The 15382-nt window shown below is 36.3% G+C and overlaps 1 protein-coding gene, 1 long non-coding RNA gene and 1 pseudogene across 2 annotated transcripts in view; all 3 read right to left on the reverse strand.

The window, feature by feature from the left end:
* The window catches only part of LOC145570055 (mitochondrial import inner membrane translocase subunit TIM10-like), a 45280-nt gene extending 33161 nt beyond the window's left edge, over nucleotides 1-12119 (reverse strand). Inside the window, exon 1 of the mRNA XM_081629042.1 lies at nucleotides 12113-12119. The gene's annotated coding sequence lies outside the window, so the exon portion shown is untranslated. The remainder of the gene's footprint in view (nucleotides 1-12112) is intronic.
* LOC145572798 (uncharacterized) lies at nucleotides 365-2746 on the reverse strand (annotated as a pseudogene).
* Nucleotides 6354-7647, reverse strand: LOC145571640 (uncharacterized). The gene is made up of 4 exons (XR_014096603.1): nucleotides 7295-7647; nucleotides 6698-7198; nucleotides 6507-6612; nucleotides 6354-6419 (listed from the first exon to the last, which is right to left on the reverse strand). It is a non-coding gene; the product is annotated as an uncharacterized LOC145571640 (long non-coding RNA).
* Nucleotides 12120-15382: the final 3263 nt, after the last annotated feature.

A 15382-nucleotide genomic window follows, 5' to 3' on the forward strand; every position in this document is an offset into this window, starting at 1 on the left:
GCCTCTCTTATTCGACATACTCGATGAGTTCTCCAAAAGTTTCGAGCCTAGTCACCTAGTGTGTGGTGGTCGTCTAAGAAATTAGTTTAATGTCACCAAGAAGTATAACAATTTTCCACTTAAAGTAGTAATTACGCGTTGAAATGAACAAGACACAAGCTTAGATAAGAAGCATATATATAAACATCTATTTTGGATCAATTATTATTAGTTGTGCTGCAAGTAGACTCGAATTCAATTAGTGAAAAAAGTTGTATATATAATGAGCTGCACCATAACATAATACTCATATACAATATACTTAGACATGGCAATCAAACAACATGCTATATGAAATGTATATCCTTAAAGATGTTCATTAGCATCACTCTGTATCAGTAATACAAGCATCATCGTTATCAGTATCACTCAAGACTAGATCAGCAAATACATCTTCCAATTGGTTAAACGACACCACATCCCTAGCAGCAGCAGTAGCCTCAATCTCCCGCGAACAATCTTCATTTGCAGTACTATTATCATGCAAGGATATCTTGAACCTTTTCTCCGGATCAGTCTCCAAATCTCTCAGAAACTGATGGTACTCTGAATCATCATTAGTTTTAGTCCTCTCTTCATCTGAAGTCTTTCTCTTCTGTTTTTCTGTGCACCTTTTCTTTATTAAAATCGAGTCTGGCAACAACTCTTTCCTGTCCTCGGCCTCACTGTTGTTAAAGTTCGATCCATATAGGTCATAACCAAGAGCACAATCTCCGGGTTTCAAAAGATGTCCAAGATGTGTTCTTACAGAAATGATTCTGTCATTTTTTCCAAAATCAGAAACTCTAGCAATTTCTACATCAGCTAGTGTATATTTCAGGCATCTGTTATAATCAACTTGAGCAGAAACAATCACAACATCTAACACAATATACTCTACTAGCTGATTACTAGTTAGTAAAGGATTGAAAGGTTCTCTCCAATATTGATCACTATCGATTGCACAATATTTCAATGTCAACGGATTCAACAAAGTGATAGTCCTCCTCACTTTCGTACAAATCACAAGGGGGCCAATCTGTCCGAGTTTGGATGAAAGTTTAGGCGAGACATAAACAAGATCATCACGGCAAATTGGGCTTATAACAGCAGCAATGTTAAATCTATACTGAGAGATAATAGTTTTCGAGTCTTGGGACAATAGCTGCTTGTGAGACTTATTTTGCGGCTTAATAGATACAACACTACACAAGAAGTCGAAGAACTTCACAGCATCGCGCTTCTTAGCAAAGAAGAAGTCAAGACCGTGGTCTACTCGCTTGAGTTTCACTGCTGAAATGGCTACTTGATGCTTGATAATAAGGCCTTCCAAGTATAAGAATGTACGCATGTGAGGGACATGTTGCCTTGTTTGCACAACAGCTTCACAATAATCGGGGTTTAAAGGCATACAAGATTGACACCTTTGATCCACAACAACATACTCGATGTCATGTAATTTCTCAACATATACTTGATTAAGAACAGGTCTTTGAACTCTAAGCCTCAACTTAATCCTTTTAGAATGAGGTTCCGAATACACAAAATTTGCATCAATAAGTCGATAATCAATCAATTTCCTCAGCCTTCTGAGACAAATTAATAACAACTCCTTGGACTCTAATTCGGCTTTTAACCAGGTTGATGGTGGCTGCAAGTAACTCTTACAATTCGGGCAATGTACTATACTAACACGGCTTGGTAGACTATCTGTTATTCGAGTCTCCAATGAAAAACAGCTCACACACATGTTCGCGTTATTTGGAAGAATTGAAGTACCACATTTGCAACACAGTATATGACCAATTGTTTGATCCCTCGTTAACAGAAAACCCATGTCATAATTTGTTCCCGATTGCACATTCATCATCTTGAAAAACAAAATAAACGAATTAATCTATGAAACAAACCTTGTTTTCAAAAAAGCTAGCTCTGCAAATAAGGCTCATTTTCATAAAGAAATAGACATTGTAATAGAAATTTTTATATATGGTGGTCAATTAGTAATGCTTTATACTAGTATTAAAGAACAAGCATACATGATTCATTCAAGTTCCAAATTTTGACTAAATTAACTTATATCATTTGACATAATTTACGCTAAGTATAATTCTTTAAATGAAAATTTCATTGACACCACAATAATAATATGTTCATTACAATGTACTAAACGAGAGTCCCATATTTTTTGCTGGAGGAGTGTACCTATTTCTATTCTTATTAGTTCGACACTACTTCGACCCTAAAACATTAATTTGCTCGAACACAATTGCAATACATACTACTTACGTGTGTAGGGCTATTACACATTGACTGTATGAACCTATATAAATGTACGCCACCATTGTGCACTAAAATATCATATCGAATTTTATTGAATTTGTCTCAATGTATTGATGATCACATAATTCATCAAAACAAACATAAAAAGTTATGTACTACATATTAACATAATCGAGAATCAAATCATAAACAAGTTTAATCAACAACATACGTAATATATAAAATCAAAGCATGTTCAATTAAAGCTTTTAGAAAAAGATGAAATCTTTACTATGAGTAAAACTTGGTATGTCGTACTTACCTGTTTGTCCTGCGTAAGTTGTGAAGTAATATCTCCATTGAAAGACTCCAACCGCTTACCCATAAATCTTTGCTGTCTAAGAAGTCTTCTATTCTCCATCGAATTGGAAGTTCTTTTAGAGCGTGCTTCATCGAATTTTGTCATATTTTTGTACGATTTCTTGCGACAACCCATCATCATAGTATTGATTTTAGGGTTTGGGGAGAATGCTAATCACACTAATTAGGTTTATACTTCTGTCAATCGATCAATAATAGTAAGATGTGTTGTTTTTTGTGTACTTAATTACTAGTTACTAACTTACTACTTAGAGTGTGCTTTCTGTTGTACTATGGGCTTTATAATTAGATCAGTAATAATGAGTAATGACCTTGTAAATTTTGTTATTACCAATACTATTCTAATGATTCCTCATCAATTTATCATAGTGTGGTAAAAATCAATATGAGAAGTCAAATGTTACATTTTTAGTCACTATAACCATTGGCATCACCCTCTTTTGAAAATGTTCAACTTGGGTTCTAGAATTTCGAGTTAGTGATTTCCTTTTACTAATTGACAATTAGAGATGTTTATCTATGTCGGGTGATTAATCAAATTTTTTTGTCAAAATGATTTATAATTTAGTCGTAAAATAACTCAAAATATGTATTTCCGTGACTCTTATAATTTTAGTAATATTTTCCATATATTAACTTTTGAATTCTCGTCTTAACTTTGTTACTTAAACCTAACTAATTGATGGTATGACCATTGAACATCTTTCATAAGAATTTTATAGTAAGTGATTAAGAGATTAATTTGACATTTTCGTAGTGAAAGAACTTCATGACCGACTCATTAACAATTGACCACCAGATACCCTACATGGATTGGAAAAGAAGAATTAGTACTAGGGTAACAAATGAGATATGAGTATGACTGCACGATTATGAAGTTACTTAAGATGGGAGGCTTTGGCTACTTGGTTTTCAAAATGAAGTCATGATATTAACTTTCCTAAGCCGGTTTAACAAAAAATGTATCCATCATGGATGAGAAGCCTTGATAGTTTCCGGAATGTATCCGGCTTTGGAATGCAATCTTATGTTTCACAAAATTGTCTATACATTCTAATCATGAAGTAGAAACACAATTTGTTTCAATAAAGAATCAGAGTATGTCGTTCCTTCATTTGCTACTACTATGTCCTGCATATCTATTCCCTAAACTCTGTGTTAAGCCCACATTGTGCACTTTTGAAAGTTTAGTACATATTTTTCACTCACCAGTTCAATTCATTTCATTCTCATGTCTATAACTTAAAAATTTGAACTATGTACTAAACATTGACACATCACATAAAAAAAGATTCAAGATGAGATAAAAGCTTTCCATCAATCCTGTATTAAGAGACTTGAAGACATGACCTGAAAAAAAAAAAAAAAAAAGTGAAATTTAATCATCCCAAAGTTGTAAAAATAATGGAAGCCAGAAAGTTCTCAACCCATCATTATACAAGACCTTTATCCGCATCTGATTCATTATCCAACAGTCGACTTGTTTTGAATTAATATTTACAGCAATATGATCACTTGACCCCTTCTGCATTGTTCTTACATGAGTAGAAGATGGAAAAGGAGAAATTGTAGCTTTTGATACGGAACCCTGAAAAAAAAATTACTGATCCAGCACTTAAACAACAATAGATAAAGATGATGCCAAACTTTTCTATGCATCAATATCACAGTTATAAATAGCACACTCTGCAGAAACGAACAATGGCATATACACCAAAACACATGAAATCTGATAGAGCAACAAAGATAGAAACCTAGAATTTACTACAAACGTTTATATGAAAACTATTGGAGAATACCCAACTAAAAATTTCGAAATTTAGAATCACAAACCAAGAGATATATGTAATGGCTTAATAGTCAAAAGCTATATAAGCAACCCCAGTGCACAATGCTCTCCAAGATCTTACAGCCTAATTCACGAGTCATGACACATTGATAATTTATGTAACCAAAAGACAAAAGATACAGAATGTTAAAAGTAAGCAATTACCATATCTCAGATTGCTGAAGGTAGTGAAGTTGCATCAAAAAGGCTCCTTTTTTGGATTGTATCAGGGGGAACTACCCTAGATTGAAGTGAATCTTCAAGTTCTTTCACCTTCAATAATAATTCATCCACAGCCTTTTGACTTCCATACAACTTTGAATCAAGTTCTTGGACTTCAGATTTTGAATTTTCTGACTCCGTAATTACAGCCATAACCATCTTTTCTGACAATTATTTGTAGGGATTTTCCCCTGATCCCCAATTGCATCGCCTTTGATTTAAGGATGATCCTCTGCAAACCTTATTCAAGATCAACTAATTGACCCTTGACCTCAGCCAATTCTAGCTCATCACTGTCCTTCCAGATCTCTGAGCCAAGTTCATGGTCTTTACTCTTTAGCTTTCAATATTTCACATTCCAAAATTAACACCATTATACCATCTTCTCCAGAACTTGTATAAGATCAATTGTAGCAAGAGGCTTCAAGTTACTAATTTCATCACCTCCCAATTATATCTCTTGTGGCAAACTTCTGAACAATTCTGTCAAGCCCAGATTCCTTATTTATAACCTTGCTCCTAACAATCGCCAGATCTTGCTCATGGCCAATGCTTTCTTGAATTCTTTCCTTCAGATGTTCTTGAATTATTTTAAATTTAATTGCTTTGTACAGGCTCAAAAGTAAGAGTAATGTAAAACTGAAACCCCCTTATTCATAATATTCATAAAATTAGAAAAACCTAAAATAATCAAAGCCAAAAACCTAAGGAATGTGAACTAAGCATAGTTATCTCAATGCATTCGAGATTCTCTCACATCACATATAGGAAAAATCCAATGAAGTTTTGGAAAAAGAAAGATGGGAAAAACTCCATCACAACTGGCTTTAATGGAGGAAAGAATGGGTATACAAAAATGAAACCACCTTCATTAAATCAACAACAGTCAAGTAAATAGGGGAACCAGTACCAACACATTGAGCATGCCTTCCATTCTTTAAATTTGATTCCATTATTCTTTCTTCTTTTGATTTTCATAGTTGCCTTAAGTTTCTAGATTTTAATTATTGATTTGATACAAACATCAGAAACCATTTGATTCCCAATTCCACCTGCCAAACAAAATCTAATCCAAATCAAACTCCAGCAACATGTACACACTCTTTGAATCACGAGATTTATTCTCTGTAATCCACAAATCTTACATTCACTTCCCAAATTACATAGAAGAACACAAGCTCAAATGTTCAACCAAACAAATAAACAGCAAATTTCAACACTTTAATTAAAAAGAAGATTTGAGTAGTCAAATCTCACAAAATCATACATTCCAGATTTTAATTGAATTACTCCATAGTCATTAGTCCATATATAGCACTGAAAGAAAAAGAAAAAAAAATCCCTAGCCCTTGATGACAATGCACATCAGTTAGGCTACAAGATATGTGAAAGCAGTTAAGAGTGTTCAGTTCTTTAAAAAAAAGTTAAAGAGTGTTCAAAATCATCACCCCGAACATATACATTTATCCATGATCAAAGCTTCCTTTTCAGCTTACTCGAAGGATCGGCAGTGGAATCAACTATCGGTCTCTTTTCAAGGATACTTTCACCATCCCTTGAAAAGAGACCGATAGCACTCATTTGTAAAATCATCATATTACTTTTGGTTTTTATCCTCATTTGTAAAGAGACCAATAGCAGACGACTCATTTGTAAAATCATCATATTTAGCACTCTCGGCAACAAGTGACGCTTTATTGCTCCAGCACTACAATTAAACAAATGAAGAACTTCATACTTCTAAGCAAGGTTATGTTTTAAAATCAAAATCTATCTATGGATATTAATTCATTACCACATGAAAATTGAACGGACCAACATCAATAAGTTTCTCCCCGTGTGAAGACCAAATCCGAACCACTTCATCGCAATTCTTACGAGTTGCCCGCGTCAAGAAAAACCTTCAGTGAAGGAGAAAAAACAAATTACACACAAAGGTTTTGTCAAAGATTAAAGACAGGAATCAGCTAAAGAAAAAGAACCCACCTGCCACTAGCATCCCATTGAAGATCCCTAGCAATGAAGTGTACAAAGGCCAATTGTTGATGTTTTATCACATCATAAAAATACAACTCTCCGGAACCCATTTAATGGTCCTTGCATCACCATATAGTTACCATTTGGAGACCAATAGAGAAAATGTGCAATCATATTACTTACCATTTTCATCCTCTGCCTCAAATATTTTTTATCCTCGTTCATAGTATAAAAGGTTACTGTGGTTTGCCCTGTATCATCAGCTCCGCGACTAACTGCAAATTGTTTCCCATTACCCTCCCAAGCAAGATCAATGTAATCATGGTGAGGAGAAATGAACCCGGCCTTTCCGGACTTTAGGCTTATAAGAAATATTTTCTTGTAGTTAAACCCTGTGCATATACAGGCAAGGTAGTCTCCATCACTTTGCCACAAAAGCTTGTGATCATCCACCCCTTCCCAAGAATAACCATACAATTTTTTACCACTGCATATATCAACAATTTTCATCTGCAATTGCAATGTAATTAACATATGTTTAAGGACAACGAACACTTAAAAACATACAAGATGTATGTATACATGTAATTCTACGTATGATCTTACATAGGAGTCACCAAAGAGTGCTAGTACTGATGCCGAAGGTGACCAACCAAACTCGCGTACTTGTTTGAACATCAAATGTTTAACACGAGAAAACGTTTTGGTTTCATAGATAGTCACCATACGATTGGATCCTACTAGGGTGGCAAAATAGTTATCATTGTATTCCCATCTACACAAGCATGAGGCAGGAATATTCAATCATCACAAAAATAACTGAAACGACAAAATGAACTAGCATCGAAATTGACTCACTTAAGGTAATCTAGAGGTCGAGCTGAACAAAATTCCTGAGAAATTTCATTGCCAAATCTTTTTATAATCTTTCCAGTCTTGGCCTCCCAAACTTGTAGCTTCATATCCTATTATGATTCCATAACAAACCGTACTATCGATATCAGATCAATGTCACCTAATGTAAAAGGAAACATACACTATGTATATAGAATTTCGAAAACAACATTACTACTAACTTGTTGGGTATGTGACAACCAGTACATGACAGTTAAATAATTTTCCTTAGCCGAAAATTCAGCTGCAGAGAGCTGCAAAAAAATCATCGTTGTTGGGAAAATAATGATATTTTTGAACAAAATAATTTAACATGACTTTAACTTTAAAATACACCCGACTCAAATTGACTCGAAAGAAGAAAAAAAAAGAAAAAAAAAACCTGTCCATCCACAGAAAACTTAAATTCCTGGAAAGAAGGTTGAGTAAGCAAGACGAACAAGTGATTCCCTCTGACACAGAGCAAGGACGATCCAGAGGGAGACCACCGCATACCGCAAATATCCTTCATCAGCTACAAATGTAAAGAAACAAGATTAGGGGTTTTTAACCAAAACTCAACCAACTAATTCCCTAAAAATTAAAGAAGTAATTACATACTTTGAAAGTGTGATTGTACAAGGGCAAAAAAGCATCAGAATCATCATCTGATTATGCAAAATTGAAAAATATCGCTGCCTCGTTCTCGAACTGCTGGTAATGGAGGAACGACGACGGTAAACCTCAGGATTCCACTGAAACGGCCAACCGTATGGAACAATCGACGCCATTTTCAATTCGACGATAGATTAATTTCCTTTTAGAAACCCTAAATCAAATATCGAACCTTCTTCCTTCAATCTCTTCTCTACTTGGCAACAATTATAATTTAGTCCCAATTAATAAATAAAACAAAATTGCCTGATCGTTGTTTGTTTTAATGAAAATAAATTATAATGTGGTTCATTTGTTATGGGAATCAGAATTATCGAACCTTCTTCCATCAACCTTCTTCATTTTTTTATTTATTTATTTATTTATTTATTTATTTTTTATGGTAATCACCCTAAATCTTGATCTCAATTTCAAGACCAAAAAATTAAAAAAATATAAGTTGCCACATAGTGGCTTATTGGGCTCATGTTAGGAACTCAGGAGGTTCGCGTCAAAAAAATTAAAAAAAAAAAAAAAAAAAAGGTAAGGAACTTAGGAGGTTTCTGTGGTGGCGCCTAGACTGAGTCTAGATCAACATAACACTCAAGCAACAAAGGATATACGCACACAAGCAAGAAACAAAGCATTAACAACGTAAACGCTTTATTATTTATGTGGCTTACAAATTACAAGGAGTTTCTCTCTCTAGAATCTCTCTCTAGAGCTCCCCAAATTCGATGCCCAACAGATGAGTGCTTTGGACTATTTATAGGCACTGACTAGAACCCAGTCAGATATAATAACTACCCACTACACTCATGATCTAGTAATTGCCCACCACTTGCTTGGTTAGTTGGATGAATCTAGGCTTGTCCACGTGTCAAGGGAGTTACCCACGTCCCATGCTCTCAACTGCTTGGTAACCGCCAAGCCTCACTATGCCATGCTCCTATATTTTAGGAGGCATGCCTCAGTGTGCATATGTGGCGCTCAACTGCCTAATCAGTGTAACCGCCCACTCCTTTAGTGTTCCTATTTTCTAGGGCCACTTAGTGAGTAGTGTAACTTACACATGACGTGGCATTATTCTCTCAAAATAACTACCCACGTTCTTGGCCACGCCCCACTACTCTGATGCTCCTATTTCATAGGAACCGTCCTCGTAGTGGCTTAACCGCGTTCCCATTTAACCTCGGTCATAGACGCAGTCAAGATACACTACTAAAAATTAAGGTTTTTGCGACCGCCTCTAACGGTCGCAGAAAATAGCAAAAACGGTCGCAATTCATAATTGCGACCGTTTTTGTTATTTTCAACGACCGCAAAAGAAACGGTTGCAAATATTAATAATTGCGACCAGTAAAAGAAGCGGTCGCAATTTTGGAAATTAACGACCGCTTTTGGCCGTCGCTAAAAGTTGAAAAAAAACAAATAAAAAAAAATTACGCACCACCCCTGCTCTTCACAGCCACGACCCCCACCACTTCTCACACCCAAGCCAACTCCACCCACTACCCCTTCCCAGCCAACCACCTTTACCCACCACACTGCACACCTTAAAACACCACCCAATCACCACGAAAACCCCAACCAGCCACCACGAAAACCCCAGCCACCACGAAAACCAGCAAAAATCAACCCAAAACACAGATAAAATCAAACCCAAAAAAAAACCAAAAAATCCAAACAAATTCAAACGAAAAAAAAAATCAGACAAAATTCGAATGAATAAAACATGGAAATTCGAATTAATAAAAGTAATAAACCACAAAATCGAAAATAAAACAATTATCAAACCATAATCAACAAAAAAATCAAATCCGGAATAAAATTAACAAAAATCAACCCAAAATTCGAAACGAAAATCAAACATACGTAGTAATATTAACAAAAATCAAACAAAAAAAAATCGCCTAAAAATTCAACCCAATAATTATACCCAAAAAAAATAAACCCACAACAAATTCGACCAAAAAATCAACAAAAACGAAATAAAACCCTCATAAATCGAAAACAAACATAAATTAAACCCACCGTTATCAATATTTTTTCCTCTAATGGTTCATATGGTCGAATTCGACCACAAAAACTCCAGATCTGAAATTTTTATGATCGAATTTGACCATTAACACCATAATTCGTTTGTTAATCGTTGAATAAGGAATGTTTATTGCCCAGACAGAGGGAGGAGCAGAAGAGAATAAAGGAAAAGTAGAAGAGGAAAGAGGTCGGGGAAAGAAGAAGAGGAAAGAGAAGGGGAAATAGGTCGGGGAAAGAAGAAAAGGAAAGAGAGAGAGGGGAACAGGGGAAGAGGAGAGAGGCGTGAGAAGAGAGAGAAATGAAAATGAGAGAGGGGAAAGAGGAGCGGTTGTTACTCTATTAGGGTTAGGGTATACTCTGCTTTTATACTACCTTTTTTTTTAAAAAAAATAGATATTTTGCGACCGGTATTAGCGACCGTAATTTTGCGAATGTATCTCAAACGGTCGCAATTGTAGCATTTTGCGACCGCTACTAACGGTCGCAACAACATTTATTTTATTTTGAAATATTTTTGACATGTATTTTATTTTTGATAATTATTTAAATACCTTTGCGACCATTTTAGAACCCAAAAACGGTCGCAAATCTGCGACCGCTTTAAAACCGGTCGCAAATTTCATATTTTGCGACCGTTTTCATGACGGTCGTAGAAAAACGGTCGCAAATTGGCTGAATTTTAATAGTGATAACCGTTAGTCAACCCACTAACATCATGGTCCTATATTTTAGGAACCATACTTAGCCACGTGCCACCTCAACATAACCGTCTCAACAATTTAGGGAGGGTGGTGCAACGTGGCTGGTTACCTCAACCGCCTACTAGCCCCACTACTTAGCCAATCCCTAGATTTAAGGCAATTGTAAGCAACCACGATGACTAAGCATAACCGTCAAGGAGTCCCTAGTATAAATATTCCACCAAGGAAAGCTTTGGGTAAACAATATACAAGCCATGGTCTTTCCTTATCCATTATGTGGCCACGTAAGTCCATGGTTTCCTCGAATGCGCCATAGTCATTATTGACCCGGTCTGCAGTCGTTCCTCCATGTCGGAGCCACTACTATCACCACCGTAGAGACACCCTAACATGATCCCAAGATCATCCCTTAGTTAAACCACGCACCACCTAGATAGCATGGACCGTACTAAGCCATCGGCCTTCGTTAGTCACCCTGCGTCCGTCCCATTCGGGACTACCGAGTCGGTTTGTCCTATTGAGTGTCCACCATAGCCATCCAAGTGTGCTATAGTCCCCATAAGCTATCCTATGTCCAAGACCATGCCCAAGACCCCTAGCCATAAGGCCACCCTCAAGTCGACCCCTGACTCTTGAGTGAGCACTCGCCCCCTATAGACACCAAAATGTGTCTCCCCAAAAACCAAACTCAGTAATGAATACTTTTCACGTCACTTGATTATCGAACGAGGTGAAAGAGTGAAAAGTCTTGTGATGCGGTAGTTTTAATAAAATCTTCTTTCTGTTTTCAAAAATTCACTCTATTTATGAAAATAGCTAGTCCAATTTAACTTGGTCCATGATAAGGTTCCAATAATAGTGTAGTTGGGTCGAGCTCGCAAAGAGTGTTCCAACGATATATTATAAGCCCAATTCCGATAAATAATGAGGAAGTTATGGTCCAAATACTAAGTTGGGTTTGAAATGGTTTTATGATCTAATGATCTAGTGGAGGGCCCATTAATTATTATTCCTAAAATTATTAGGATTAATTCTAATTTTCTAGAATAGTCTAGAAGGTTATTTTGAGTGCTAATAAGGTTAGGATTGATAATTATCTTTTAGAAAAATAATGAATTTGGTTTGAAATAAAACAAGTGTTTTATTATGATAAAATCTGAATTAAAATTGATAAACACGGAGTTTAATTATTTAATTATATTAAGAAGAGGATTCCGTAAAAAAGCGCGTTTTATCTTTTAATTAGCGCCAAACAACAGACTCTGTCGCCATGCATGATGCTTGTCGTTTCGCGCTGGGTCTTGTCGCTGGCGACAAAAGCTAGTTTTATTCCATTTCAAATTCTAACTTTTTTCTATCGTTTTCGGACCATTTTCTTTATAAATAGGGTCGTATTTTCCCGTTTTTATTCATCAAGAATCATCAAGATCCACAATCATCGACAATCATCCTTAATTCTCTCAAGCAATAGCTTATTCTTCTCCCTCTTTCTAAACCCTCCCCTTTACAACATTCTGCATTCACAAGTTCTAGACACACCTGGCTAAGTTCGAAGTTGCCTTCGCCCTAAACGTGAAAGGTTGATAATTTCTGAGGGTTTGGTCTCAAATCTCTATTTCAAATATTTAATTTAATTGTTTGATTTAATATTTTCCTTGAAGTTACTAACGCGTGTATTTTGTTATTAGAAAGAGATACGAGGCATCAAAGTAAGTAATTTAATTATTCTTTTAATATAGAAATCATGCTTTGATTATATTAATTCCTAGTATCATGTTAGGATGTCATGTTAGTATCATGTTAGGGTTAAAGCTTTGATCTTTAATGCTTAGTGACATGCTAGGATTTGTTATTAATCTTGTTAGTATCATGCCTTGGATCTTGCTAATATCATTATGCTTTATTGAGATTATTATCATGATGATGATTGTTATTATGTTGCTTGATTATTATTGTTATTGCTTGATCACGCCCTCTCTTGCAGGATTAAAGGGAATTTGTACTTGTAATCACACTTAATAAGATAATTAATAATCTGGTTTAGGCTAATATGATTATAATTCAAGTGATCGTCAATAATAGTTTTGTTTGTGCATTAATATTCAACCAACATAGATAAACAGGTTTAGGATTATTATATTGATTGTATATTAGTCAGAAAACGCACATGAATATGAGAAGAATAAAGTAGAGACCTATTTTTAGGGAAGATTCAATCTCTTTTAAGTTGGATTTGTACCTTCATCCCCGAATATCCAGTCATGGTTCAACACCACTATGGATTTAGCGATCTCGTGGATCGTGAAGGGGTGTAACCTTCACCTTGTGAACGGTTTATAAGTTCCTAAAACTTATTGGCGACTCTTTTACTCTAGCTTCCTTCCCTTTGGATGCCACCATGCTTAAGTATATGATCACAGTGGGGCTCAAGTGTGGGATGCTTGAAATATTTCCTACACCCCCTAAAGAGCTTTATTTTGATCTGGCCATGAAATACTAGTAAATACCGAACTAACAGTAACACAATAATGGACTCTCAAACCCGATCCTTGCAATCCAACTAACCTTGGCCTATGGCCATGTATGATCTATTAGGGTCCCAATAAGTCTCCTCAATAAGTATCAAAGGTTGTTATGGAGTTTTGCTCACCCAAACACTCTGAGGTTCTTTAAGTGCGCGCGCGCATGCTAGCCATAGGCCCAAGGCCTAGCTGACGAAGGCTTTGCTAGCACCATGGTCTAAGCACTTGGGGGTTATCCCTGATAACCTCACAAGCTTTAGACATGGAAGTGAGCTACTCTAGCCTCATTTCGCTCGTTCTTCATGAATCGAGCGCGCACTTGCTCGTGTGGGCAAGTGGGATCCCGAAAGCCTTGCGCGCCTATGCGAGGGTGGTCGACGGCCTTGCCTAGGTCGACCAAAAAGCGGCTGTGACACAAGGATATTATTGAAAACTAAAAATATGAACAACACAAGCAAAATAATGCAATTGCTGCCACTTAACCGAATATGTTAAGATTTCGACAAGTGGTGCTCATTGTTTCATAAAATAATGGTATAATATATTAAAAAAAAAAACTTTATTTAAAAAAAATTCCTAGCCACTGCCACCCCTTCCCCTCCGCGAGCCGGTTGCCGCCGCCCAAATGATCCCCTGACATTGGCAAACCCCACCCCCCTCCCTTTCCCCCACCCAAAAACCGGCACCCCTAACTCTAAACCCAACCCTTAAAACCACCCTACATGAGTTTTAAGGTTCTGTTTATATCCGTTTAGGGTGGTGCTTGCACGAACCACCTTTCGCACCCGCCATGGTGATGAACGAGGGTTGATTTATTGCGGCTTAGAAAGCAAGAGAGCTACTATGCGGCTATTTGGAGGTTACTTGCAACGGAGTGATGGTGACATAATCAGCAAGGGTTGGTGGTTATGTGTGTTCATGGTGGAGAGAGTAGCGCTTTGGTGGCAGCAACGGTGGAGGTGGCTGATGAAAATTGCGGTAATTAAGGGATGAAGCTAGAAGAAAAAGAAAGAGTTAGGGTTAGATGAGGTAGGCAACGCATGGGTGGAGGAAAGGGAGGAGGTGGGGTTGCAGCGATGGTAGTTAGGCCCATTAAAAAAAGTAAAAAATAGTTACTAATTTAGATGTATAGCAAAAGTCAAAAGTGGTATATTTTAGTGGTAACAAGAGTCAAATTTTCCTTATAAAAACCAATGTTGGGATAAATCAAACAAATATCAGGAGTACTATAAAATCCAATTGATTGATCAGCCATAACAAATCCTTGTCAAAAAATAAAACCCAATTGATGATTATTGGTAGGGGTGAGCAAAAATTCCGGGTACCCGGAATTGGAACCGGAACTGGTTAGGAACCGGCGGGTACGGAACCGAGATTGGACCCGGTGGTTCCAATCCCGGGTAATAAATTAAGGACCCGGTTATAACCAATTCCAATTCCAATTCTCAACTTTTTGGAACCGGAACCGGTTGGGTACCCGGTTACCCAATATATCCTAAACTAAATAAATTTTAGATAATAAAAATATGTTAAATGTATCTAATTTGTAAAATAAAAAGTATTATTAATACCTAACATGAATACAAATAGCTTAATGCATATATAAATATAAGTATTAAACACTAATAATGATACTAGCTAAAATAAGAATGATAATTTTGTATTATATTTTAAAAATTACATACATAAGTGGGTACCCGGAACCGGAACCGGTACCCGGTGGTACCAATTCCAATTCCTAAATTTTAGGACCCAGTTAAACCAATTCCAATTCCGGTTCCGAATTTTAGGACCCGGTTCCAACCAATTCCAAGTCCGGGTCCTAAAATTTTGGCCGGGTACCCGGTTTGCTCACCCCTAATTATTGGAGTGCAAATTATTTTAATTTTCAATTTAACTTAAGG

This window comes from Chenopodium album, chromosome 12, assembly GCF_948465745.1.
Source record: "Chenopodium album chromosome 12, dcCheAlbu1.1, whole genome shotgun sequence".
Lineage (NCBI taxonomy): Eukaryota > Viridiplantae > Streptophyta > Magnoliopsida > Caryophyllales > Amaranthaceae > Chenopodium > Chenopodium album.